This window comes from Biomphalaria glabrata, chromosome 11 (assembly GCF_947242115.1).
Source record: "Biomphalaria glabrata chromosome 11, xgBioGlab47.1, whole genome shotgun sequence".
Classification (NCBI taxonomy): Eukaryota; Metazoa; Mollusca; class Gastropoda; family Planorbidae; genus Biomphalaria; species Biomphalaria glabrata.
In genome coordinates this window covers 19900122-19928037 of record NC_074721.1, presented here as the reverse complement: position 1 = coordinate 19928037, position 27916 = coordinate 19900122, and the positions used below count along the sequence as shown (strand labels likewise).

The 27916-nt window shown below is 37.1% G+C and overlaps 1 protein-coding gene across 2 annotated transcripts in view; it reads left to right on the top strand.

Moving 5' to 3' along the window:
- Nucleotides 1-27916, top strand: part of LOC106077506 (pro-neuropeptide Y-like) — a 77435-nt gene that overhangs the window by 33302 nt on the left and 16217 nt on the right. Inside the window, exon 2 of one of the 2 annotated variants that reach the window (XM_056045427.1) lies at nucleotides 17008-17100. The exons of the other annotated variant lie outside the window; for it this stretch is intronic. The gene's annotated coding sequence lies outside the window, so the exon portion shown is untranslated. The remainder of the gene's footprint in view (nucleotides 1-17007; nucleotides 17101-27916) is intronic. 2 annotated transcript variants of the gene reach the window in all.

Here is a 27916-nt window from a genome sequence, read left to right as displayed (position 1 = left end):
GGTTTCTGTCCAGGGCTTTTGCAAGAGAGGATTTGAGCCTCTCAAGCCCTCACTCTAATGGAGTTTGATGATGATGATGATGACCTCTTATACATTATGAACAAAAGGGAAAAAACTCAATAAGTTTTGTAACATACATTGACGCCAACACCAAGAGAGAAAAAAACTGAATTGGAGCAAATATTACCAAAATGGAGACATTTATTTTTAGATCAACAAATGTTTCTTTGTATCTTTTGTTTGTTTTAGAATCTCTGATTACTGTGCTTTAAATTCAAAGACCCCTTCACAAACCAAGAGATTAGAGACAGGGTTAGTGCAGCGATTGGACCCCTCGATGGTCTGCTAACTATAGGGAAAAACGCGAGCTAAAAATCTATGGCCATGGCTCGCAAATACTGAACAGTACCAGGAAAAGAAGAAGAGTCGGACAGAGAAACGATGGGAAGACAACATAAAAGAATGGACGGGCCTGCCGTTGAAAGAGGTTCTAACTAAGGCAAAAGATAGAGAGGAATGGACAAACACGGTCGACAAATCATTCGTGGAGCCCCAATGGTCCAACAGACTAAGGGATAGCTAAAGGTAAAATTACTGTGCATCATAAATATATTCATCACGATTCTTTGAAGTTCATCTAACCTTTGGTAATCTGACGTTATCGATACTCCGACACCACCACCGTCGGACTATCAAGGGTCAAAGGGTATAAATAAACTGTTGAAGAGGGGTTATTTGTGTTCTCAAAAAACAGGGTAGAAAATTATTAAAATATCAATGCATATCCAAAACTACTTAAAAAGGTTTCTGGTTGCTTCATGGTCTAAAAGTGAAAAAAAAATTATCAACGATTTTAAGGAGTCTTTTTAAGTGGAAAGTCTGAAAGTGACATTACGACTAGAAGCTCAATGACGTATTAATTTTTTGGGAGCACATTGGTTGCGACTTGTGATATAGACTTTTAGTTGTTATGAAAGATATTATCGAAGTTTTCTCTCTTGTTTGTCCAGCTCTTTGGATGTATTCATTGTGCACTTTTGAATAGCACCACACCCTCCCACTCACTTAACTGCTTCCACAAGTAAAAAAAAACAACAACAATGATTAGAACTGTGAGAACACGGTCTGTGGACAGCACGCTGTGAGGGGAAAAAAAGATACGAAAAAATAAATGCTTTGTATTGACTATTTCTTCTCGGCAAGCCCGAGGCAAAGACCAAGGTACACTTCTGCAATAAATAACACAGTGTTCACTGATTCACTGGTTGGTACGACTAAAACGCAAACACTCATACTGACATCTACATACACACTGTTTTTTTTTCTTTTTTTGTAACATAGTCGTTTAAAACGTTAGTACAGATTACATACAACTGTCCAGAGGTTAGCACAGCTGGTGCTCTAGTAGATGATTATATCCTAGCCCAAACCTCCCGTAGGACAGCGGGGGGGGGGGCAGGATTCGAGCGAGCCCTGGACCATCTAGAGGACAATTCAGACCGCTTACCACACCACCAAGTAGCCTTTGAAATTCTACAAAGCAGTGGGGGGATTGGGGGAGAATTTATAAGTCTCCCCCGGCTCCCAATTTGAGCCCCCCCCCCCCGAATAAATGTTTGAATTTTATTTTGCATTAAATATTATATTTTAAGCCATTATCTCATGTCATAATGTAAAATGCAAGAGCCCCTAAAGAAGTCATTAAAGAAAATCTAGATCCCAACCAAACGCTTAACAATGAACTAGAGATGAAACAAATGTCTGTGACTTGTTTTAGTGACAACCATTTCCCAAAGATATATTGAAAGAATACACACGTGTAGTCCCTAGAGTTAATCAACTCTTGCTAATTGCAGTGTTTTGTCTTGAAATACTTGGAAACGAAAATGTGTAGTGTAAGTTCTGTGACGTTTTAAATGGAACTTTAAAAAAAGCATAAACATATAGGATAATTTGTTGCTTAATTAGTTATAATTAGAAAATAGTCATCTGTAATTAGGAACCAGTAAAAAATAATAATATATTTTTCAAGACTATACCTCCATTATTAAGATTCAAATATAATTAAATAATAATTAAAAAATAAAATATCAAACCCGTGACACCTTCAGCTGCTAAAACAATATGGAAGTTTGATTCGGCCAGCGAGGCATGTATATTTGTGAGATTATTTATTGGTATTTACATAATATTGACATCTAGATCTGACACTACACTTTAAAGTTTTGATTTAGATTTCTAAAGATCTAGTGTAGATCTACTTCTAGATCTAGAATCTAAATATAATCTATATTAGATTTACTAAAAATATAAGCCACGCCTAAACATAAAATTGAAGCAACTTTAAATTTACTTTGTTATGGCATAATTACAATAATACGGCTGATTACGCCATGTTGGTTCTAGACCTAGATATAGCCTCCAGCCAAATTTACATTTATTTATTTTTTACTTTGAAAAATTATAACGGTCAAATTAGCTAGTGTGGCTAACGAGCTAGTAATTCTTTTCTCAACGCTATACAATAACTGTTAATTTTCTAGGGAAATCGTTAGAACCGGCTTTCTGGATCCAGGTTCCATGAAGTTCTGACTTGAATAGAGGTATTGTAAAAAAAATCAAAACAATCAAAACTTAGAACATAGTAGGAGATGTTCTAAAATGTGTTCTCTAACAAATATACAGGTTCTCATCTGCAATCCTCTCAGTTTTTGTTGGTTTCTATTTACTCTTAGTCACGGAAATTCTATAGAAAAATTCATAGATGACGTCAGATTAAAAAGTGACGAATTCATTTTGTTTTCAAGTATCATAGACTGAATGAGCTTTTTGTTTTGTATCCTAAACTACATTTCTATTTCTCTGGTAAGTCAATGGATATTCAAGACGAGCTCTCGTACTTCATCAATCAAACGAGCATCTATTTAATAAATAAAACGAACAATGAAATCCGTATCTAGGACTTGTGTGTGTTGGTCACTCAGTCACTCATATAGTGTCTGAGAGAGTGATAGGACTTGTGTGTGTTGGTCACTCAGTCACTCATATAGTGTCTGAGAGAGTGCTAGGACTTGTGTGTGTTGGTCACTCAGTCACTCATATAGTGTCTGAGAGAGTGCTAGGACTTGTGTGTGTTGGTCACTCAGTCACTCATATAGTGTCTGAGAGAGTGCTAGGACTTGTGTGTGTTGGTCACTCAGTCACTCATATAGTGTCTGAGAGAGTGCTAGGACTTGTGTGTGTTGGTCACTCAGTCACTCATATAGTGTCTGAGAGAGTGCTAGGACTTGTGTGTGTTGGTCACTCAGTCACTCATATAGTGTCTGAGAGAGTGCTAGGACTTGTGTGTGTTGGTCACTCAGTCACTCATATAGTGTCTGAGAGAGTGCTAGGACTTGTGTGTGTTGGTCACTCAGTCACTCATATAGTGTCTGAGAGAGTGCTAGGACTTGTGTGTGTTGGTCACTCAGTCACTCATATAGTGTCTGAGAGAGTGCTAGGACTTGTGTGTGTTGGTCACTCAGTCACTCATATAGTGTCTGAGAGAGTGCTAGGACTTGTGTGTGTTGGTCACTCAGTCACTCATATAGTGTCTGAGAGAGTGCTAGGACTTGTGTGTGTTGGTCACTCAGTCACTCATATAGTGTCTGAGAGAGTGCTAGGACTTGTGTGTGTTGGTCACTCAGTCACTCATATAGTGTCTGAGAGAGTGCTAGGACTTGTGTGTGTTGGTCACTCAGTCACTCATATAGTGTCTGAGAGAGTGCTAGGACTTGTGTGTGTTGGTCACTCAGTCACTCATATAGTGTCTGAGAGAGTGCTAGGACTTGTGTGTGTTGGTCACTCAGTCACTCATATAGTGTCTGAGAGAGTGCTAGGACTTGTGTGTGTTGGTCACTCAGTCACTCATATAGTGTCTGAGAGAGTGCTAGGACTTGTGTGTGTTGGTCACTCAGTCACTCATATAGTGTCTGAGAGAGTGCTAGGACTTGTGTGTGTTGGTCACTCAGTCACTCATATAGTGTCTGAGAGAGTGCTAGGACTTGTGTGTGTTGGTCACTCAGTCACTCATATAGTCTCTGAGAGAGGTGCGTGTAAAGAACAGGGCAGCGGGCGCTGTTAAATAAAATATAAAAAAAAAATTTCATAAACTGTTTAGATACATACCTCCATTGAGCTATCTGCAGTCTATAAAAGTTATAGGTTCAATGCTATTGACTTTCACGACTAACTTCTGTTGGAGCATAGAGAACTAAGACCATGAATATCTCATATCATCATTTATTTTTTTTTGCATTTAACACCCCCCCCCCCTTTTTTTTTTTTGTTTAGTGCCTTACAGTTTTTGTCTGTGTCCAGCTTGTTTGCAGTTGTTCAAATGACCACCACCCACATCCGATCGTACAGGATAAAAATATATACTAATTAATTCCAAACAATGTTAAGATATCATAAGATTGATACAATCAATGTTGATAAAAATATATTACAATCTTTATTTGTTTACAACCACAATCATTGTCGCAATATGCCATAAATATCTCCTCTACTGTTGGAACTCTCCTGGCGTTCTACAAACTAGGAGCGAAGAAAGACAACAAACAACAAATGACGCATGATGCAGAGAAGAAACAAACAAAAAAAAAGGGGGAGCTCACTCATATCATTTTTAATGACTCCATTAACCATCCTTGTCGTGTGTGTGTGTGTCCAAAGGAGGACTACATGAAATGACCTCTTTCAGTGGTGAACATCTGTGACAGTATTTAATTGAAACTCTCTTTCATCCGCCGCTTCATTTATTTGATCAGTCAATGACAAAAGTTGCGTTTTGACATCAACATAACGTAGTGATTACTGCCCTTGCGGAGATATTCAGCTTCTGGGAATAGCGTAGCGACAAAGGAAGAAAAAAAAGACCACAACTTTATAACGATTTTGGCTGATGTAGGCCTAATTAGAAGGAAGATTATTTTGACATTGTAATTCACCATCTCGAACACTGTTGTTTTGGTTCCCAATTCCTTTAAACATACAATCTGGAGACTATTTTTAGGATGTCAAAAGGTAATGGCTGGGACATGAAAGCATTACATTGTTCTTGATAAACCGAATAGAATCGTATCGCTACTGTTACCGCTTTGCAAAGAGTCTATTTCAAGAGGTTTCCACTTTTAAAAACATTCCAAGAGGTAGCCAAAGGGAGGTTTCAGTTTAAAAACCCCGCAAGCGAGTTTTGAGTATAACCCTCCACTCTTAAACAAAATAGGACAAACTAAATCAACACATTCTATGAGCATAGTCAAAGGGGGACTTTGAGATTGAACCCCACCTCTAAGGGGTTTAAAGTCTAAAACCCCCCTCGAGGGTTGAATTTCACTCTTCATAAAAAAAAAACAACTCCATGAGTGTATACTCAAAAGAGTTTTTGAGTTTAAACTACTTCTCCGGAGGGAATTTAGTTAAACCCTCCCTCCATGGGGATTTTGAGGTTAAAATCTCCCTCTTCAATTATAAAGACATTAGCCTAGCTAAAAGGGATTTTGATTTTGTACCCCACCTCCAGAAAGTTTTGGGGTGTCAATGGGGTTAAGCTCCCATTGTCTATAAAATACTCCTAATGGCATGCGTCTCAAATAGCCTCTGACAACTAAGCCCAGCACCTGGCCTGCTCGTGTGGCTTAGATATTAAGCCCGGCGAAACTGCTCTTACTAACAGGTGAAGGGGTGAAGGCGGATACCTGGCGCCACAAAACCGGGAGCTTCGGGCAGATGGAGCTCGTCAGCCTAGTAAGGCAGTTCATCTAGGAGAGGGGTACTCTGACTTCAAACCCCCGCTGCCTTGCGGTACTGAGGCTTCAGGAGACAACCTCGAGGAGAAATCAGGAGTGAAGCCCCTTAGGCGTTGGGAGTATCAGCTGCGAATTTCCCTCCGGCAGCTTCTGCAACTGAGTTGGTGCCAAATGTAATGCGATGCGTTCCTTTGGATCACATCAGCAAGGTCGAGAGAGGGATCATGACGCATGGGCCACCCATGACCCCTTTATCCAAGGCCCAGGAATGCGCCCCGGAGAGGAAACTCTGGTGATGCTGCAAAGCGGCTAAAACAACACACAGGGGGAAACTACAGTCTCCTTATTCTATAAAGGATATGTGGCCAATGAGGTTTTAAGGTTAACCCCCCTCCAAATAAAAAAAAATAAAACAAAACGAAAGTCAACAAATTCCATGAGGGTATACAAGACATGACTCAATATAAAATTTAATCAATTAGTCAATATATCATGGGCGTAGCCAGGATTTTTTATTTTTTTTGGGGGGGTGGGGGGTGGAGGGATTTTTTTCTCCCACCTTCCGCGCTATATATATATATATATGTATGTATGTATGTATGTATGTATGTATGTATGTATGTATGTATGTATGTATGTATGTATGTATGTATGTATGTATGTATGTATGTATGTATGTACGCTCTTGGAATAAGGTGACTATAGTTTGCTTTAGATTTTATATCGAAAAGGGAAGTTTTATCATCAATTTTAGTGTGTAATTAACAGTTTTTTTTTTAGTGAAGAGGTATTTTTTAGCATCAAACCCCGATGATGGGGGGTTTAAACTCAAAACCCCCTTTGACTACACTCATAGCATTTTGAGTGTGTAATTTGCTTTTTTTTTTTTTATAGAAAAGGTGTTTTATCGCTTCAAACCACACTAAAGGGGGTTCAAACTTAAAACCCCATTGGTTACTCTCAAATATTTTTTAATGTGTAATTTGCTTTTTTTTTTATATTGATGATGTATTTTTTTAAAGCTTCAACTCCCACCGGAGGGGAGTTTAAATTTAAAACCCCTTTTGTTACGCTCACAGATTTTTGAGTGTGTAATTTGCTTTTTTTTTTATATTGAAGAGGTATGTTTTTAGCTTCAAACCCAACTGAAAAAAAAGGGGGGGGGGGTAAACTAATCCCTTTTGGCTACACTCAAAGAATTTGGGTGTGTAATTTGATTTTTTTATATTGAAGATGTATTTTTTTTAGCTTTAAACCTCGCAGAAGGGAAGTTTAAACTCAAAACCCCTTTGGCTACGCTCATAGCAGTTTCAGTGTGTAATTTTCTTGTTTATATTGAAGAGGGGTTTTATAGTAAATTTTGGAGGGGGTTTTAAAATCAAAATCTTCCTTAGCTATGCTCTTGGAATTCGGGCATTGTCATTTGCATTATTTTTTTTTGTTATGGTTTACGGAAGAGGGGAATTTAACTGCAAACCCCCCTGGTAAGGGGTTTTAAACTCAAAACCCCCTTGGCTGCGCTGGGGCAAGTGATGGTTTAGTATTAAAATACAAAAACTACCCCTGGCTACGCCCATGTAATATATTAATAGTAATTAATCATTGACTTTGATACCAACAAGGAAAATTAATCCTTCAGTATGCTCAGAAATGGCTAAATATGTAGGGTTTAGTCCCCTATTAGTCCGCTATTTCTGCCACACTAGTTCTCGGATCAAGTTGATACCTAAACAATTATTTATTGCACCTAATAAAACATAAATAACTACAAAAGTTATCAATTACAATTAAATATTGGTAATTAATTATTTTGTCTGATATCGAAAAAGGGAACAAACTTATACATTATTTATAGATACAGTTGTAAGGAAGAAGTTCTTCCCCTTAGATCAGCTTTTTTTTAAAAATGGATTTTTTTTTTTTTTTGCTTTTGTTCCTGTTGCATTTCATTTTTGTCAACATTCCAAAAGATTCTCAATTTTAATCTCACGGAATGTTTGTTGTACCTGATTCACTTCATTATGTAAATACCAAATATCATAGCCAGTTTTTTTTTTTTCAAAAAACCATTTCAAACTAATTAAAGAAATAACAACCTGGCCAATGTGCACACACTATAAGACGTTCTAGTTACGATAGATAGAATTTATTGCAACTACTACCATTTGTATTTTGTGGACTTGAAACATGGTAATCAATTTTGAGCTGAATGTTATGATTCAAGTGTGTTTTCTTTAATGTGTGTGTTTGTGTGTGTGTGTTAGTTTACTTATGTGCACTAGCGGATCCAGAACTTTGGAGTGGGGGGGGGGGGGTCGATTTTTTTCCAAACCCTAACGCCCTGTAAACCCTAAGCATAATCGCGCGTACAGCATATATACAAATAGTAGAATTTCAAAAAGATAATTACGTCCTACGCATTTCATGTGTCAATCTAGTCATGACAAACTCTGCTAAGTCGTTGGTTTTCTTGGCGGAATCAGGCAACCCATTCTATTCTGTAATGGCACTTAGGAAGAAGGAGCACTTGTACAAATTTGTTTTAGCGTATGGAATAAGATTGAGCTATGCAAATACTTTTAAAAATAGAAGGTTTTATAGTCTAAAAATGTCTATAGTTTATAATTTTTAGCGAATGACTTTTTCTCTACACAAGACTTATCTCCCCTTAGCTTAATTTATTTTCTAATTCATTTAATTAATTACGATTGTTTAACTAATTTATTAATTTTTTGATAGTTTCTTGTGCTATCATCGACAACGACTAATTATGCAAAGTTTTAACTTGATCTGAGAATGGGTGTGGGAGAATTAACGTGTACAAACATTGAACCAGACAGACTGACTGGCAAGCCTGAGTTGATATTATCTTTGTACAAAATGTAAACCCTGAATTCAGACAATCAACCATTCAATCTCTCTTTCTTCTCTCTCTCTCTCTTCAAGTAAAAAAGTAAAGTTCTCCTCTCAAACCTTGCTATCTATAGGGCAGATGTAAAAGGTCATCTGTTTTCATGGGCGTCGGATCTTTGTAATTTCCAAGGGACGAGTTCTCAATGGTTTTTTAAAAAGATTTCCTCGGGATTTTGCGAGAGTTCCCTGGGACTTTGTAAGGGTTCCCCAGTTGTTCCCGTTTCCGAAGCCTATTATTGCTAAATGTTCTCTACTTCCTTAAGAAATGCTTATAAACGGATTATAACAAAGTGGAACTTTGATTGCTGCGAAACAAAATTAAAATCCTTGTCTACTTTCAACATCCTCAATAAGTGAAACACTGTGTAGTGACAACATCATTGTTGTTATTGGACACAAACATCTCATGTCTTAATCTATTGGTGGGATGTCTTGCAGCGTTAATTAAAAATGAGTATTGCGTCATTGAACAAATAATTTGAATATAAACTTATCTCCTTGGACTTTCTCTTCCTTAACACTAACCTCTCCCTCTCTCTCTCTCTCACTCACTCTTTCTCTCTCACTCTCTCTCACTCACTCTTTCTCAAAAATTATCACACACTCTCTCTCACACTCTTTCTCTGCCTCTTTTTCTTTCTTTTTCTTGTACGCTCCCTTTGTTCTCATTTTCCAGCATTCATATTTTTCTCTCTTACTTTCTCTCTTTCTAAACTTGACTCTTTTTTTTTTCTTTCTCCCCTCTTCTCTCACGTATATACACACAAATTGTCCATTGTTCAAGAGCTATCTTCACAACGATTCTGAGTGAAATCTATCTATCAATAGCATACGTTGCAGTTATCTCCCCCTAAATGAACCCGAATACAATATTCTAGAGATCATTGATCTCCCTTTTCACCCCCCCCCCCACCTTGCACTGACTGGCGCTGCATTCGCTGCATGCCCTCCTCAAGTTAACGCCATGCTTCACAGGGCACTCTCTAGTTGCCCAACCTGTAGCTCAAATTGCCCAAATGATCGCTTAATAGCCATACAAACACACGCACACATACACATTGAGACAAACCATCTCATCTTCAAATAAATCTGGCAGAATATTGCTGAAAATTACTGGCTCGATATATTGCAGACATTTTGTTCTTGTCATGTCTTTGTTAACTGAAATGGAAAGTTACAGCTACCTTTTTTTTTTCCTTCTTTATTTCAATGCGTCCCACCGTTACTCACCCCCATCCATTTTTTTGTTCTCAAAATTAAATCTAAGATGAATGTCAATAAAGCAAAATGGGCAGGCTCCTTCAGAAAGTTCATTTCATTATAGAAACGTGTTGTTGTTTTTATTTGGGGGGTAGAATGTATATAACAAAGAAATACTTTTTAAGATATAAATCGACTAAAAATTATTTCCAGTAAACAAAGAATTAACAAAAAAAATAAGTTTTATTATTTGATGGTATATGTGGTTGTGCTTACAATTTATAGTCCAGCAAATAGATCTTGTAACTTTTCTAAGTTTCCTGCCGAAAGAAAAAAATAATATAGCTCAAATCTCCTTCCGAATAGTAGAGGTCGGAAGCGGGCAATTTTCGAACTTGTGACCATAGTCATGATAGTCCGAAGCGCAAACCACACGGCCAGGCTGCCATCCGATCCAATTTAATGTAATGTAGATGTCAGAATCTCTTCACGGCTTAATACGGGTATTAGGAAACATGAACACACTGCGATTGTAATGAAATAGATCAACAAAACTTCCAGGACAAAATACGTTTCATATGTACAAAGAAAAAAAAAACCTAGTGAAAGCAAAACGCCTTCCTTCAGTTTTACAAATTATAAAAATTCTTTTAAAAAAAATACATCTAAGGGGAAGAACTGCGCACTTATAACTATGTCACTCAAGAATGTAGAAGTTATTTCCCTTTTTCGATACCAAACAAAACAATTAATTACCAATAATTAATTGACTAATTTGTTAGTTGTTTTTTTTTATAGTTGATTTGTGTTTTATTAGTTAAAATACATCCTTTTTTAAAGTTTCAACTTGATCCAAGAATGGGTGCGGGTTAGCTTTGTAAAAACAATCAACTCCAGCCACACATAAGACTTCCCTTGTTATAAGACAAAACTAAAATATTTAGTCAATATGTAGTAAATGCTAATTCCATTCAACCTTTGGGAATTTATAAACAAAGGAACGCAACTCTTTCATGCCTAAATAATGACATACATAGAAAGAAAGCAGTCTCGCCTTCAATGCTCCTGACAGTAGATTCAAAGAAGACACAGAACTAGGCGAAAACACACTGAAGGATTTAACATTTTATATAAACAAACACGAGAGCCCTGAAGATACAGATAGCCCTCTGTATAAAATGGGATGTCCAAACTTTAAGAAGGAAGTCATGAAGCCTGAACCTTGGAGCATGATTTCAACCACCAAAAATACTTATCGTATTAATTTTGAAATGAATTAGGACATAGTTGTCTATACATATAGATTGTAACATACTTTTGTATGAACATATACATTAATTGTAAAAAACAACAACTCTTATATTTAAAAGATATTCCTATTTAAAACGTTAACTAGCGTTTCTGATATCAATAGATAAACGACTCTGTTGCTATCTCACCACAGTATGGGGCTACATTGTGTGAGTCAATACCAGCAGTAGATAGCGCCACCCTATTGTCACTGGCTTAATGTATTTGTTAGTATGAAGCTCGAGCTGGAAGGAACCAGTTAATTAATGGACTGACTTCTCTCTCTCTCACTCTGTCTGTCCCTCTGAATCCCAACTCACGTTTCATTTTAGCCTCCCACTGCATCAAGATAAGATAATTACAGAGCAGAGGCCTCTATACAATGGTTCGCGTCCTCTCTCCCCCACCCGGCTAGGTTCCATTTAAATACTACGTCACTGATCTGTGTTTTAGTCAGAAGTATGTTGTAGGAACTCTACCCCATTCTTCGTTTGGAAAGAGGTCATCATGTGAGTCAGAATTGAAAGGACACAGGGACGTGTTGCTTGTGGTGGGCTGGGCTGGGGAGGGGAGCTTTATTTGTAACAAATATGCATCACATTTTTTAAATTTTTTATTATAGTCATTAATACAAGACTGTATCAATTTCAAACCAGTGATTTGAAAAAGCAGTAATTGCACTATCTTCCTACGTACGATGGATTCATCTAAATCATAGTCAGCTCCATTTGAATTTCTCTCTCCATCTCTCTCTCTCTCTCTCTCTCTATCTCTATATTTTTCTCTCTCTTTTTCTCTCTTTCTTTCTCTCTCTTTCTCTCTCTTTTTCTCTCTTGCTATTGTTTTCTCCCTCTCTCTCTTTCTCTCTCTCTTTCTCTTTCTTTTCTCTCTTTCTCTTTCTTTTTTCTGTCTCTCTCTTTCTCTCTTTCACTTTTTCTCTCTTTCTCACTTTCACCCTATCTCTCTCTCTTTCTCTATATTTCGTTCGATATCTTCCTTATACTTCCCCACTTCCAACAAATGCAAGGAGATATCAGCAAGACTCGGGGACTAGCTTGGTGTGTTCTTACATTTTACAAATCTATTTTTTAGTATTTCATCGAATCTTCAAATCTTCAAATCCTAGTTGGAGACTCCCATTACTGGCGGAGAACAATAAGCAGCTACAATGTGTATGTGTACAGGTGTACATAATATGGGAAGTGTCTATAAGCTACATGTACATCTAAAGCAGGGGTTCGCAACCTGTGGTTCGCGACCCCTTTGGGGGTCGAATGACCATTTGCCAGGGGTCGCATAAGACCGTCGAAATTTTTTTTCTTTTTTTTTTTTGTTTTCTTTTGAACGGAAGTTTTTTATGTTCATTTTGAACGTGTTGTACCAAGCCTATGTGTACCTTGGTGGGTCTGTGTACCAAGGTGGGTCTGTGTACCAAGGTGGGTCTGTGTACCAAGGTGGGTCTGTGTACCAAGGTGGGTCTGTGTACCATGGTGGGTCTGTGTACCATGGTGGGTCTGTGTACCAAGGTGGGTCTGTGTACCAAGGTGGGTCTGTGTACCTTGGTGAGTCTGTGTACCAGGGTGGGTCTGTATACCAAGGTGGGTCTGTGTACCAAGGTGGGTCTGTGTACCAAAGTGGGTCTGTGTACCTTGGTGAGTCTGTGTACCATGGTGGGTCTGTGTACCAAGGTGGGTCTGTGTACCATGGTGGGTCTGTGTACCAAGGTGGGTCTGTGTACCAAGGTGGGTCTGTGTACCATGGTGGGTCTGTGTACCATGGTGGGTCTGTGTACCATGGTGGGTCTGCATTGACATTTGTAGTAATGGCGGATAGGGACATGACTTAGATTTCATTATTACCACACAACGATCGTCAAGCATCTATAAAATAAACTAAAAAGTGGGGCTGACATCTCTCTGCCGTATGTATCAGGCAGAAGAAACCTCCGAGCTTTGCGGATCAATACATCCAGTCTTTTAGTTTTGAGGTGGATAAAGTCAAGAAATCAAGACTTGACTAAGGTGGCAAGTAGCATAATTAAAACATAGCAGCCCTTGAAGCTTTTTAATTAGTAGCTCTCATAAGTGCTAGAGCTATGGAACCTCACACCATGCGAAGAGTTAATATTGTCAGGGGTTAAATTGCTCGAGTTATGATTGGAGCCAAATTTGTGACTACATTTAGTGCATTTTCATTAATTAACGAAACTGTTCACAGGAAAATAAAATGACATGTCTTCTGATTTTATCAATCAGGTAATTTAGGAAATATGATATCTGATCCATTTCCAATATTTGGCATCCCAATTGATAAATCCAAAGACGTTATAAAGTGTTCACATTTACTGTTTTTCTTAAGACATATACATACTAGCGATTATAAAGATTTGTTCCTATGCAAACTTCTTGAAATGAAATGAACGAAAATTTATGGCTGGGGGTCGCCGCCAAGTGAAACATTGTATTAGGGGGTCGCGGAACTAAAAAGGTTGAGAACCGCTGATTCTAAAGGGAGACGAGCATTTGTGTACAGTTTGTACAATACTTCTATTCAAGTCAGAACTTCATGGAACCTGGAACCAGCCAAGAACCTGTATGGACAGCTGATCTCAGCAATGGCTCTAACGATTTTCCAAGAAATTCAACAGTTAATGTGCATCGCTGAGAAAAGAGTTACTGGCTAGTTGGCTACTCGGAGAAAACTCTTTTCTGACCTTTATCATTTTTCGAGTAAAGAATTAAAGAGATTTAAATTTGGCTAGAGATTTTGATATATAGGTCTTGGTCCAACATCGGTTTTGAAAGGACTATCGCTTTCTTTTAAGGGCTATCCATTTCGGGAATTTCCGAATGTATTGATTCAAGAGTTTATAATAAATTACATTCATGAAAATTCTAGATACGAATGCTTATCATTGAACTATAATAAAGTGTACTAGATCTATACATTCGCTTAACCAAGATTCTTTCTCGCCTAGAAGGGGAGAGGGAACGGGTACAAAAAATATTCCATTGTTTTTAGCGGCCTCCGAAACGGGAAAAGATGCTATTAGTTTTGTGTGAAATGTCTGTTCATCCGTCCGTCCCGTTTAGATCTCGTTAACTAGAAAAAAATAGTGAAAATCCGACATCATAATATTTTAGTCCATTCAAAGTTCTGATGCAACGTCTACTTTTTTTTCTTTTCTAAAAGCGAAAAATCTAATTTTTTAAATCACTTATGCAAGCAGTTTTTTTTTTTCATAAAAATACCCCACGTTTACAAATATTCACTATTAATAGTAACAAACACTGGAGGCTCTTTAGTATGGGAGATGACTATTTGCCATATTTTTAACACATTTATGCAAACGGTTTTTGATTTTTTGTCAAAAAAAAAATTTTTTTTTTCTTTTTTTTTTTACGAAATAATTTATTTTTGTTGAGGAATTAGAGATTGACCATTTCCAAAGCAATTAGATCAATTAGATATTCATTATAAGACATCAGTTAGGCCAGGTTCACATTTAACTTCACATTTACCTATCCTTTGGTTTGCTTTACCGCTGGGGCACCACGCAAGATTTGTCAACCTTCTTTCTTCATTCTTCTCTGTCATTTGTCTTTGATCCAATTTAATGGTGATGTTCTTTCTGAAAATACTGATACCTGTCTTTTTATCTGCCTGGATGGACAACTTCGGGGGCCGATTTTGAGTTTGTGTTTCCACGCAAACTGTCTTTGTAACATTGTTTTATCTAACATTCATTAATTTTAAGGAGAAAAACAATGGCTCTATAAGTTGCATAAAGGAGGTATTGTCTTTAAAAATATGTGTTTTGTTAGTACCGTAAAAAACACGTTTCTCTCTATCACTTATAGCTCAAAGTATTTTGTTTCATTTAGTTGGAAACAGTGACATTACTATTCGGCGACCTTGACATCGTTTAGTTTGTCAATTTATTTGACAAATCTCTCCCAATCTTCCTTTTCTTTTATTTTCATACTTTTTTTTTCTTTAAGTTGCCTTATATTACCGCAACATTTCTCTCCATCTCCTTCTCTTCTTTATTTCTGAGACTGTATTTATTGTTGAAAGAATGTAAACCTGATCTGAAAAATCATAACAGTAAACAAAGAGCAGATAACTCTGATTAAAATTTATCGTGGACATCTCCACTAGCTCAGGGGCTCTATTCACTTGACAACCTTATCACTACACGTCATAGTCAAACAATGGCATCAAATGCTCAAAAAGTCGGCAGATATTTTGTGTTTGGTGCAAGCAGCGCTCTGAATAGTTTTTCAAAATCCGCTTAGCAACGGCTCATTTAGTTCTGTCCTCTTCAACTTGGTCCTCCTTTGTCAGATTAATTAGATAATTACCGGACACACGAGTGAAATTATGGCAGATGCCTCTGTGACGTCAGTTCTTCCGCTGGCCACCCTGCGGATGACGTCAAGCGATGAAATGCCTTTTTGAAAAGAAAAAAAAAATTTGGCTGTGAAGAGATCAAGCAGACGACATCTTCCTTGTCGGACGTGAGTTTTGTCTGCAGACGTGATCAAGGATGTTGACACACTAAGTTCTCGTCTGCCAAACGTGCACGTGATGGCGATAAGGATTTGTGATCGAGAGTATGAAATTGATTAGCGCCCTTTAAAACACACACACACACACACAAAATCTAAATGGATTTTTAATGCTGCGAATATTTAAAACATCGCTTGTCCTACATTAGTCTAAATTTTATTGTTTTTGTCTATTAAATTGGGTGAGTTCTTGAAAAAAAAATGACTAGTGAAGAATAGCTGAATAATTCAAGTTTTAAAAAAATCTCGTAAGCTTACTTGGAATAGTTCAATAAGGCTGAATGTAATTGAATATTAAATTCCGAAAAATAAGTAGGAAATAGAATACACACACAGTAAACCACTTTTAGCAGGCTTTTGTTTTCGCTTTATAGTAATTATAAGAAAACATTAGTGAAGACATTAGTGAAGACATTAGTGAAGACATGGTTATTTGGAATTGTGGTAAATATGCAGAGAGTATAAATGTAAAATATTTAAGAAATAATGAAGTTGATTCAGTCAGACATCTTGCCACAACTGATTGTATGACAATGTGTTCAGGACTGTATGAACGACTTTCTGATGTAAGTAGGGCGGGCAGTTTAGTGGACTGAAAACTGAAGGGGGTTCTGATGAAATCACGTGGTGATATGACGTAATTCATGGGAATACATTTGGCTGTGAGAGTTGAAGATGAACTCGTATTTTTCTTCCCAAACATCTACAAAAGTTGTCCGATGTCTAAGAAGTTTTCCAAATCCGTGTTCATCCACTCTCTTCCAATAAAGAGTCTGCACGTTTAGAAGAGGAATTGTGAAACAAGAAAATATCAATAATACTTTTTTTAAGAAACAAAGCTTATATTAAGCGTAGTTCTATCAATTAGTTTGGATCAGTCATATAATTAAATCTGTAATAGATCTAGACTAACAATAAATCTGTGCGATTAGAAATATTTTTACCAGTTTGTTTTTGTTTAGCGCAATGTCATGCTTTTAGCTTTCAATTCTCTATGATCCTATCACTTGTCTGGACCAATTGGGAAAGAGGTCGGGGGAGATAGAAGAGGCTATCTGGGTGAATAATACCGTGATCGCTTTTTTAATGCTCGTATTTAAAAATAAATACAAAAAAGTTGAATGTCCTGGTTGACTCGATGGATCTAGCCTCCTCAAGCCATCACATCAACCACTGTACCAGAGAAGGTTTTATAGTTATCTATTGTTAGTTAAAAAATTAATTAATTCTTTATTTGTCAGGTAAAAGAAATAAGTGCAACATTTCAGCTGGATTCAAGACTTGGTGCGGGAGAAGAAAACGTTTACAAACATTTGACTAGACAGACAGACCGAGTAAGTTGATTGAAGCTTTGTTAAAACAATCATTGACGGTGTTTTGTTGGCTTTGAAATGTATCTCTATGCTTTGACTAAACTGAAGCGTGCATCACGTGACTTAAAGATTGACTTATAAGGTTGGACGTTTAAGTCGTGTTTGTGTGGTTGTATACGTTTATGTGTATGTGTGTGTGCGAGTACGTAAACATTTATGGAAATATGTGTGTGTGTGTTTGTGCGTGTGTAATCGGTATGTAAATATGGTATGGTTTCGGTTATAAATAGTCAATCTCCTCAATCTAGCTAGCTATTACCACTTTGAAATTTAATATATAAGTTTCTAAATACGGTTATGTAAAAAATGTATAAATAAATTTATTAATAATTAATTCATAATATTTCTGTTTATACTTTCAGATTAACTTATTTATATAAGCTCGTTAATTATTTCATATAATTGGCTCGTAAATACTTTGATAGACTAAAACTACTTTCATTGACATGCTGACAGACCTATTTCTTTATAGGCTAAAAATACATTTATATACAGACTCAAACCTAGTTTTCTTTTAAAATGGGGATAGCTATTTTTGGTCACGTTACTATTTATTATTTTAAACTTCACCACGTGGAGACCTAATCCTATTACCGACATCGTCTTAAAGACTAAAAAAGACCAAACCATTCTTTTCAGTTTTTACATTTTATAATTATAATTTGATTAATTGATTTAAAAAAAAAGTGTTAAACAAATTAATTAACGCTCTAATATAATTCTCCGACAAGCTAAATGAATAGAACAAGACCAGACATTTTTGTCCAAGTCATGTGACTTTAATGCTGAACAGTTTCAAAATTGCCACTGAGTACAAAATATTGAACAGAGAATGTCTTAAGATTCGATCAATAGATCAATATTTACAGTAATCATTTCTTCGGGGGAATTATTTTCATTACTCAATCCATGCACTCGTTGTATTTGAGTGTCTTTGAAGTTGAAGTCGGCAAGTCCTGTTTATTTATGAGTGTTTTCTCAATCTAATCTTTGCCAACAAGCCGAGGAGCACTCATTAGTCACTTCAATACTTCAACATATAACGCCTGATGACTTTGATATTTTTTTTGAGTTTGTTTTGCTGTATATAATTAAAGATTGTTGATTTAATTGTAGTTATTGTTTCGTGAATATAAAATGAGAAAGAAACTGTGTGACAGAACTATACAAAAGGGAATCTAAGTGTATGAAAAGCCGACATGTTAATACTTACAAAAGTAATAATAAAGCACCCCCCCCCTTTTCAGGCCTTGCGATCTATAAGACAGATGTTGTACAGATATTCTCTGTCTAACGGCTAACGAGGATATGGTCAGCACAACGACCGACCGACTTGACTCTCAGGTACCCATTAGAGTTGGGTGGACTCTGGGGGTTCCTTATTATCTATAAACTCAATACCCCAGTTTACACCGAGATTCGAACCCGAGACATCTCTGTTTTGTAGCCAAGCGCTTTACCACTCAGCCAACATGCCCCCTAAGACTGCTTTATTTATTTTAATTAGGACATGCATCTTGATTTTTCCTCATTCCTAATTCAGCGAGTAGCTCTGATAGTGAGTCCCAGTGATACGATGTCACAATGTAGCGATTATCTTTGATGTCATGTCACAGTGTGCGAGTAGCTCTGACACAATGTCACAATGTAGCGAGTAGCTCTGACAAATGTCACAATGTAGCGAGTTGCTCTGACACAATGTCACAATGTAGCGAGTAGCTCTGATACAATGTCACAATGTAGCGAGTAGCTCTGATAAAATGTCACAAAGTAAGAATCTTATGGAGATCAGTTCTGGTAGACACTATGACTAAACAATGTACATTTATTACATTTCCTGTTTCTTAGCGTAGTATTTTAGAATTACTGTCTCACTCTGTGTCAAGTCTTGGACTGTTTCTCGTGTTGTACTCATCTTTAACTGCGGACAAGGGTGATAAGTTATCAAGGGGAGTTAAGTCTATTTAATAACTACTTACTAGTTACCGAGCTCAGTCCAGTATTTTTTTTCTTCCTTGTAGTGATCGCCCTTTATTGACTAACCATTGCGTGTACCAGTCGTGCATCTCAGACCGTTACAGTCTGGCGCCAACATTGTCTAAACATGTGCCAGAACTAATCCTCGAGGGCAATGTCTCTTGCCAAATATCAGCTTTGTGCCATCTACTAGTGAACACTGTATCTCTTTATCACTGGTTACATTAGTTGCCTCCCATTTTTTTCTTTTCTAATTACACGGGACAGAAGTAAAACTGGTGTCAATCTGTAATAGACAAGATAGAGAGCTGAGAACCAGAGTGAGACGTGAGTAACACGCACACACTTTTCTTGAGCGCAGTTCTGCTGAAATAGTTTCTGGTAATTCTTCTTTAGTTGCCATCACCACAACTTTCAATGGTTCCAGATTAGTTTGTATGTATAAATGGAAGAGAAAGTGCCTTTAATGTTTGTTTCTGTTACCAATGTCAAAAACAAAGTAACAATGATATGACAAAATGTAACACCATGTCATGCGCTATACTAAAGTTGTGCTCACCTGTTCTCGAGTATTTTCACCTGGTTCTGATACGTCTATTTACAATTCCGCTAACAAGTTTAAAATACGAAGTGTGGCTGAGGGGACAGAGCTGCCGAGACTAAACCCATTAATGTACGGTGAATACCAGGCGAAATGAATTCGCTCCTTACAGCCACAAGTTAATTAAGAGTTAACTAAGAGTCCTAATAAACAACTGGTATCAACTTAGTCTTAGATGGAAGAAATAGCCGAAGTAAGTTACTTTGGTCAAGGAACACCTGCCAAAATATTTTTTTTTTTGAACATCTTTGTACACTATTTGCCACAAAACATCTTTATAAACTATTTGCCACAAAACATCTTTATAAACTATTTGCCACAAAACATCTTTATAAACTATTTGCCACAAAACATCTTTATAAGCTATTTGCCACAAAAATCTTTAAAAAATTATGGGCCACTTAACATCATCTTTATAAACTATTGGCCACAAAACATCTTTATAATCTATTAGAAAAAAAACATCATTATAAGTTATTTATTGGTTACAGAACACCTGCCGAAAGTATTGGCTACATAATATTTGTTTTAGCTATTGGCCACAGCTATCTGTAGAAGCTATTTGCTATTCGCAACATGTTGACCACAAAACAAGAGAATGATACTAAGACTATTCTTGCAAAGTTCATTGTTTACATCCAGGGTGTAGCACTCGAAAGTACCCAGACTTGACATATTATGATGTCACTGCACTTCTTTCTTAACTTGAATGTGTGTCTGTACTCATGTCAATGTCTGTGCCTGTGTTTTAAATAGTTTTTTTCTAACGCCTTAGTACACATCCTTACTAACCATGCTACTAAATAAAAGACTTTGTAAGTCCTTCACTCATCCCTGCCATTTGTCAACATGTCTCTATTACTCAGCCCAAGACGACAGTCTTGACTTTACTTCTTCCAGTCAATGACCACATGCTTTTAGTGGCAATCGGGTCAGCAAGGGGTTTCACTCTCAACACACGCTCAATTGGCCAAATTTCACTTGATAACATTCAAGAAACGTTGAAAGGGGCTGTCACTCTAATGGGATGCTCAGTTCAAAAAAAAAAATTGGTTTTCTTTCCCATTGTACAAAAACAAAACAAAAAACAAATATAAACATTAGTGCTGGGGTGATAGCAAACAGAATCAATGCTATAGATTTTGGCTGGGCATTCTTAAGAGATGAATATTTATTTTAACCAATGGGAACGTAACACGTCATTAACCAAATTTAGGCAAATAGAAAGGGCAAAATGTTATGAAAATATAACATTCATGGGCGTAGCCGGGATTTCTTTTCGGAGGAGGTTTTGGGGGGGGGATTTTTTTCTCCCCCCCCCCCCCGCGAATTTTTTTTTTATATGTATTTATGTGTGTGTACATAATCTCTATTGCATTCTGACCCTTCATTCTTTCGGAAGACGTTTATTGTGCCCTAGAATAGGTTCTTCCTGGAGTTAATGGAAAAATTGTAGATTCCCCGCCAATACTAGCAAAAGGGTCTGGGGGAGCGCTAGGAGCTCCCCCAGCGCGGGGCGAAGCCCCGCCACCAAGCACTATTTCTGATATTGAAAGCCAACAAAATGCATATTCTGAGGTATCTACAGTGCATTTTCCTGCTATTAAAAAGTTTTATTTCAAAAACCTAATGTGCTATTCTTACTTACTTAGACCCTCCCGCGCCGTTCGGAGCATTTGACGTCAAGCTGTTTCCATAAAAATCTATCACTGGTAATGACTGAAGCCTCTTCCCACCTGCCATGAGGACCTCAATGAATGAGTGGCTTCAAGTTGTACTAGGATATCATTGCAACTCTTATATGCGTAATTCATTTTGTCGGAGAACATGTCCCGCAAACCTCATGCGTCGCTCTCTCACAATCTTACAAAGGGTCGACTCCCAGTTCGGCATAGGATTTCCTTGATGTAAACCCGATCTCTATAACTGACTCCTAAAATCTGTCTTAGCCATCTTTGTTGAGCCACATTTAGTGTTTTTCAATTTCGGCAGATGACTATTCACTGCAGTTTATTAAAGGAGCCCTGCCACTGGTAAAAATGTGTAACTACTCTTTAATACGCTCTTGGAATTAAGTGACTGTAGTTTGCTTTAGATTTTATATCGAAAAGAGAAGTTTTATCGTCAAAATCATCTGTTGGGGGTTTTCCACCTCAAAATGCTCTGTAGGGTATCTTAAACTCAAAACCATCTGGAGGGGTTTTAAACTTTAAACAAACTCCATCTGTAGAAGATGGGTTTAAACTCAAAACCCCCGATTGGATTGGCTACGCTCAAATAATTTTAGTGTGTAATTTGCTTTTTTTTTTATATTGAAGAGGTATTTTTAGCATTAAACCCCTCTGAATGGGGGTTTAAACTCAAAACCCCTTTGGCTGCGTTCATAGATTTTAGTGTGAGTAATTTGCTTTTATTTATATTGAAGAGGTACTTTTTAGCTTCAAACTCCACTGGAGGGGAGTTTAAACTCAAAACCCCTTTGACTACAGTGTATAATTTGCTTTGTTTTTATTATTAAAGAGGTTTTTTTTACCTTCAAACCCCGGTGAAGTGGGGTTTAAACTAAAAACTAAGTCAAAACCCATTTAGCTACGCTCATAACATTTTGAGTGCGTAATTAACTTTTTTTTATATTGAAGAGTGGGTTTATCGTAAATTTTGGAGGGGGTTTTAAAATCAAAATCTCCCGTAACTGTGCTCTTGGAATTAGGGGATTTTCGTTTGCATTTTTGTTTTGTTTTGTTTTATAGAAGAGGGGGGGGTTAACTGCAAAAACCCCAAGTAGGGGGTTTAAAACTCAAAACCCCTAGTAGGGGGTTTTAAACTCAAAACCCCTGGTAAGGGTTTTTAAACTCGAACCCCCCTGGTAGGGGGTTTTAAACTCAAAACCCCCTGGTAAGGGGTTTTAAACTCAAAACCCCATTGGTTGTGATGGGGCCATTGATGGTTTAGTATTAAAATTTCGCCTAAAATAAACAAAATCAAAGCAAAAAATCATTCACTAAATTCCAATCCCCCAAACCCCCCCCCCCCGGCTACGCCCATGATAACATTCGTATTTCGTTCTAGAAAAACGGTGCAGCTAAATCTTTAGTACATAGTAAAGTTTATATCATTAATAATATTAATATTAATAATGCCTTATAATATTATTATTAATAGTAATTATAACTCCAATTATAATAATAAATTTTAAATAGAGTTGGTGTACTTACCCAAACTCTTACGCATCCCCTGAGGGCTCGTTATTTGGTAAACGATGCAGGTAAAAGGGTAGGTTTAATTTTTTAAAATTAAAAAACGGTTTTATATTTAATTTAAAACAAACAAAAAAAAAAAAACAAGTTTGTTTCTGGAAGACCGAGAGTTGCATCTATTTTTAGCATTCTACAAGATAGTCGAAATCGGATTTTTTTTTAATTTTTGGAGGGGTGGGTGGGGGGGGGGATCTAAGTATCAGTGAAGGAGGCGCTGTGGCTAAAGAGTTTAGTTTCTGAACCCTGAGTCTCGTGTTCCAATCCTGGTGATGACTGGGATTGTTTTTATTTCGGGATCTTTGGATGCCACTGAGTCCACCCAGCTCTAATGAGTTACCTGACATTAGTCGGGGGAAAGTCAAGGCGGTTGGTCTTTGTGCTGGCTATAGGACAACCTCGTTAACCGTCACAGAAACAGATGACCTTTACATCATCTGACCTATAGATCGCAAGGTCTGAAATGGGAACGTTACTTTACTTTTAAGCATCAGTGAAAAAAGAAATAAAGCCCTTTTCAAAACCTTACCTGCGCCGCTATATATCACAATTTCTACTGACAGATTTCATAAGTATCTTCGCCAACTATTACACAAGGTATTATTTTTTTAAATCTATACCTTTCAATAAAGATTCATCTAACCTCTAATTTGGGCGGGATTACAACAAGATTTCATCAATCATCATCAATCAGTGTATTAGATCTTAATCACGTGATCCATAAATCAATCCATGCCTCTTGACAAATAATGAGCTCACGTGCTCGTCACTTTTGACGTCCAAACATTTCTGTCCAACTTACGATGTCATCGTCTTCAATGAAACCAAGTGGCCTTTTTTTTCAACGCATATAGCAACTCTTTCTGTCTGTCTGTCTGTCTGTCTGGTTTAAGGTTTGTACACGTTATTTCTCCGACACCCAATCTCGGATCAAGCTAAAATTTGGTACAAATATTTCATTTACCTGACAACACAAGAATCAATAAAAAAAAATAACCAATTAGTTAATTAATTGGTAATTAATTATTTTGTTTGGTATCTCGAACAAGGGAAAGTGTTGTACTTGACGGTAGTGGTGGTATAATCTGCATTTGTCCCCTTTATAGGTAAAGTAAGTTTGAAACAAACAATATATAACTACCCAATCTTCTATGGTCATGAGCAGCTCACTAGCAGACGAGTCAGAATGTCGGCTTGAGGAGGCATGAGTTTAAATTCAGGTCTCCCCTGCCCCCTCTTTTTTTTTTCGTAAATGCTTTTAACAACCCATTACGGTAAAATTCACCCAGATATCCCTTTCTTTCCCCCCCCCCACCTCACTCTATTTTCCTAACTAAAGCAGACGATAGGACATGTGCCATCCGCATGTGATTACACTGACCTCTCATGTTTTTAAATTTGTAAGAGATCTAGACTAACAACAATAAAACTGTGCGAGTAGAAATATTTTTAACCATTGTTTTTTGTTTAGCGCATTTTCATGCTTTTAGCTTTCTCACCAATCCGGGCCTGTTGCAAAGACGTTGGGGAGAAAGTAAGAGGTATCAGGATGATCGCTTTTTAAAAGTATTTATAAAAATAAGGTGAACGACCTCAATTCGAACTCGAAATATAAAGGGGACTAAATAAGTTATATTCAGTCAAGTACAATGTCTTTCCCTTGTTTGAGATACCAAACAAAATAATTAATTACCAATGTACTAAATTGTTGTTGTTGTTTTTTTTTATTATTGATTCTTGTTTTGCCAGTTTAAAGAAATAACTGTGCACAATTTGATCCGAGATTGGACCTTAGAGAAATAACGTGTATAAAATTTGAACCAGACAGACAGAGTGAACTGATATAAGTTTTGTAAAAAATACACTTGCTTCTGTCACAAGTCACACGCATGTTCCCCTCTTCAACTTCCAGACCAGTGTTTGTGATTTCATCAGAATCTATACAGCCTACACAACCAAAACATCTGCTCACTTTTACTCATGGTTACATAAGAAACACGCACATACGCTCCATAACAGTAGGCCTGTTGCGCGTGTGTCTTGACGTTCTGTTCATGTCAATGACGTAACCCTTAGCCCTTACGTATGTTTCTATTTCACAAGATTGGAGGACTCTGAACTAAACTAGAAGCTATAAGACATTGATCTTGTTAGCTAGAAGTTAGAAGAGCCGATTGATCTTGTTAGCTAGAAGTTAGAAGAGCCGATTGATCTTGTTAGCTAGTAAGGTCAGCATGATTCTCTCGAGCACCGAGATCCTTGGAATTACATTAGCCAATAGCATTTTTTTTGTAAATCTCAAAAACTACACAATAATTACAACGAGACATTCTCATTTTTTTTTTGTTTCTAGACGTCTGGAAATGCGTTTATGTCCTATTGAAAAGGTCGAGGTAGAGTGTTCTTAAGTTTGAAGCAACCATTCTCAATTTTTTAACTCGAGTTTGATTTCGGACATTTGTGTGTGTGTGTGTGTGTCGTACCCTTGATGACAATGACTTGATTGGCATAGTGTAAATCTCAAATATGTTTCCACTTTTAAGCTTTGTGTGTGTGCGTGTACTCTATAAAGTTACATACCGAACACAAAATATCCCATTAATTCATTTTCAGATTAACATCTACATTTAGATTTTATTTTCAACTAGAAAGAAATTTGAATTGTTGATCCATTCACTATTATGGCATCTATTGAGTTCCCGGTAGAAGAACTGTAAAAGGAAATTCAAGCAGATACATTAGAGCAAGAGGGACGGGAAAGTCTATGAGCCAAACAAAATGCTTTTTAATTTTATGAAGTTTTACTGTAGAAAGTGCTTTGCTGTTACAAAAGTTTTGCTAAAGAAATTGCTTTGTTGTTACAAAAGTTTTGCTCTTGAAAGTTCTTTGCTGTTACAAAAGTTTTGCTGTAGAAAGTGCTTTGTTATAGAAGTCCTGCAATAGAAAGGGCTGTGTTGTTTAGCCTTTAACTGGAGGTATTAGCTTCCCTGATGTATCTTGAAATAATTAATATTCAACTTTATGAGAGATGATGAGTGTCGGTGGCTGAGCGGTAAATCACTTGGCTTACGATTCGAGGTCCCAGGTTTAAATCCTGGTGAAGACTGGGATTTTTAAATTCGGGATCCTTGAGCGCCTCTGAGTCCACCCACCTCTAATACATACCTGACATTAGTTGAGGAAGGTAAAGGCGGTTGGTCGTTGTGCTGGTCACATGACACCCTCGTTAACCATGACCCACAGAAACTGATGACCTTTACATCATCTGCTCTATAGATCGCAAGGTCTGAAAGGGAAACTTTTTTTTTTTGTTATCCAGTTAGAGAATGGGCTGTTTGGTGTGATGTCTGATGACAAGCTCATGTCAGTTTTTTTTCTTGGGAAATTGTTTTGCTGACGCCAATGGTTAAATAATCTCTTCTGCTTTTGACCTGCCCCTGTAATGTAGCATTTATTTGAAACAATAGATTATCACTTTTAAATGCATTGTGTCAAGGAACCTTCACCTTCGAATGCACTGTCATTTCGATTGGTCGTTAGAAAGGATTTTGTTCAACGACCAGGGATGGATGGGGAACTCTTCACTCATAGTCCTGTCTGAGGGTTCTACAAGGACACCCAGCGACAATTGCGGTTTCAACTGGGTTAGGTCTTGTCATAAACGTAACGTTAGGCCTCAGTATCCACCTGTTAGCTATAAGCAGCGGAAGTCCGCAATAATCACGGTGAATGTCCTCATATTACTGTAACTGGAACTAACACAATGCCATGGGAAGATTGCCATATTAGCTTGCCCATTATTGATGGGCAACCTTGTGAAACAACGTGACGGACTTTTTTACACTGGATTGTGGGGGCTCTGTTCCTCAACCCGTAAAAACAAGCAATAGAAAAAATAGAATACTTTTTAAAAACAAAGCTTACCTAAGAGAAAGAACCGCTTAATACTGCCATTTACTGAAAATTTTAGGGTTTGGCTCCCTTAAAAATTAATCAATTAAAGCTAAATGGTTAACTAATTTGTTAATTTTTAAAATTTATTCATGTCTTGTCTTTGACTTGGAATAATTATGCGAGAATGAAAAATGGGAAAAAAAAACAAGTTCAAATTTTTAGCAGACAGACAGACAGACAGATAGACAGATAGATAGACAGTGAGTTGATATAAGTTTTGTAAAAACAAAAAGCTCGCCAAGGAGAAGCCCACGGAGGCTCTGTTCGCTACCCGTAAGTAGTCCTTCTAGTTTCCACTTCTAGACGTTTCTACAGAGGGACTACAATTAGGCTACAGAAAGTGGAATCCTCCATGTCAAGGAGCCAGATCAGCTTGTTTATAGTTAATTAAGATATAATGACATTGAAGCTGAAAATGTGTGCAACAAAGGGAATTAACAATGAACGTAATAACCAGAAATCATTTCTAAAATCCTATTAAATGTACTCCATTAGATCATTAGATGATGAAGTTTGCACTATATTGCTTCAGTTTGTTACGTCAAGGTGGTACACAAGTACTGTGGTCTAAACATTTTCTTGTGAAATTTTGAAAGTAGGAGACTTCCTCTCCAGTAGTTTCTGAGAATCTGTGTTCTGGATGGTATTATTATTTTATTTTTTACAAAGCTTATATCTACTCTGTCTGTTTGGTAAAAGAATGGTTAGAATCTCTGCTTAAGGAAGCTTGAGTCATGAGTTCGAATTCAGGTCGTGCAACTTTTTAAAATATATTTAAATGCTTTTATAATACGATTACGGTAAAATTCACCCAAATATCCATTTCTTTCTCCCCCTCCATGTTCCCAACTGGTCCAGAGATAAGATCACAGCGTAGTGAGAAAGAGATAAGATCACAGCGTAGTGAGAAAGTGATAAGATCACAGCGTAGTGAGAAAGTGATAAGATCATAGCGTAGTGAGAAAGTGATAAGATCATAGCGTAGTGAGAC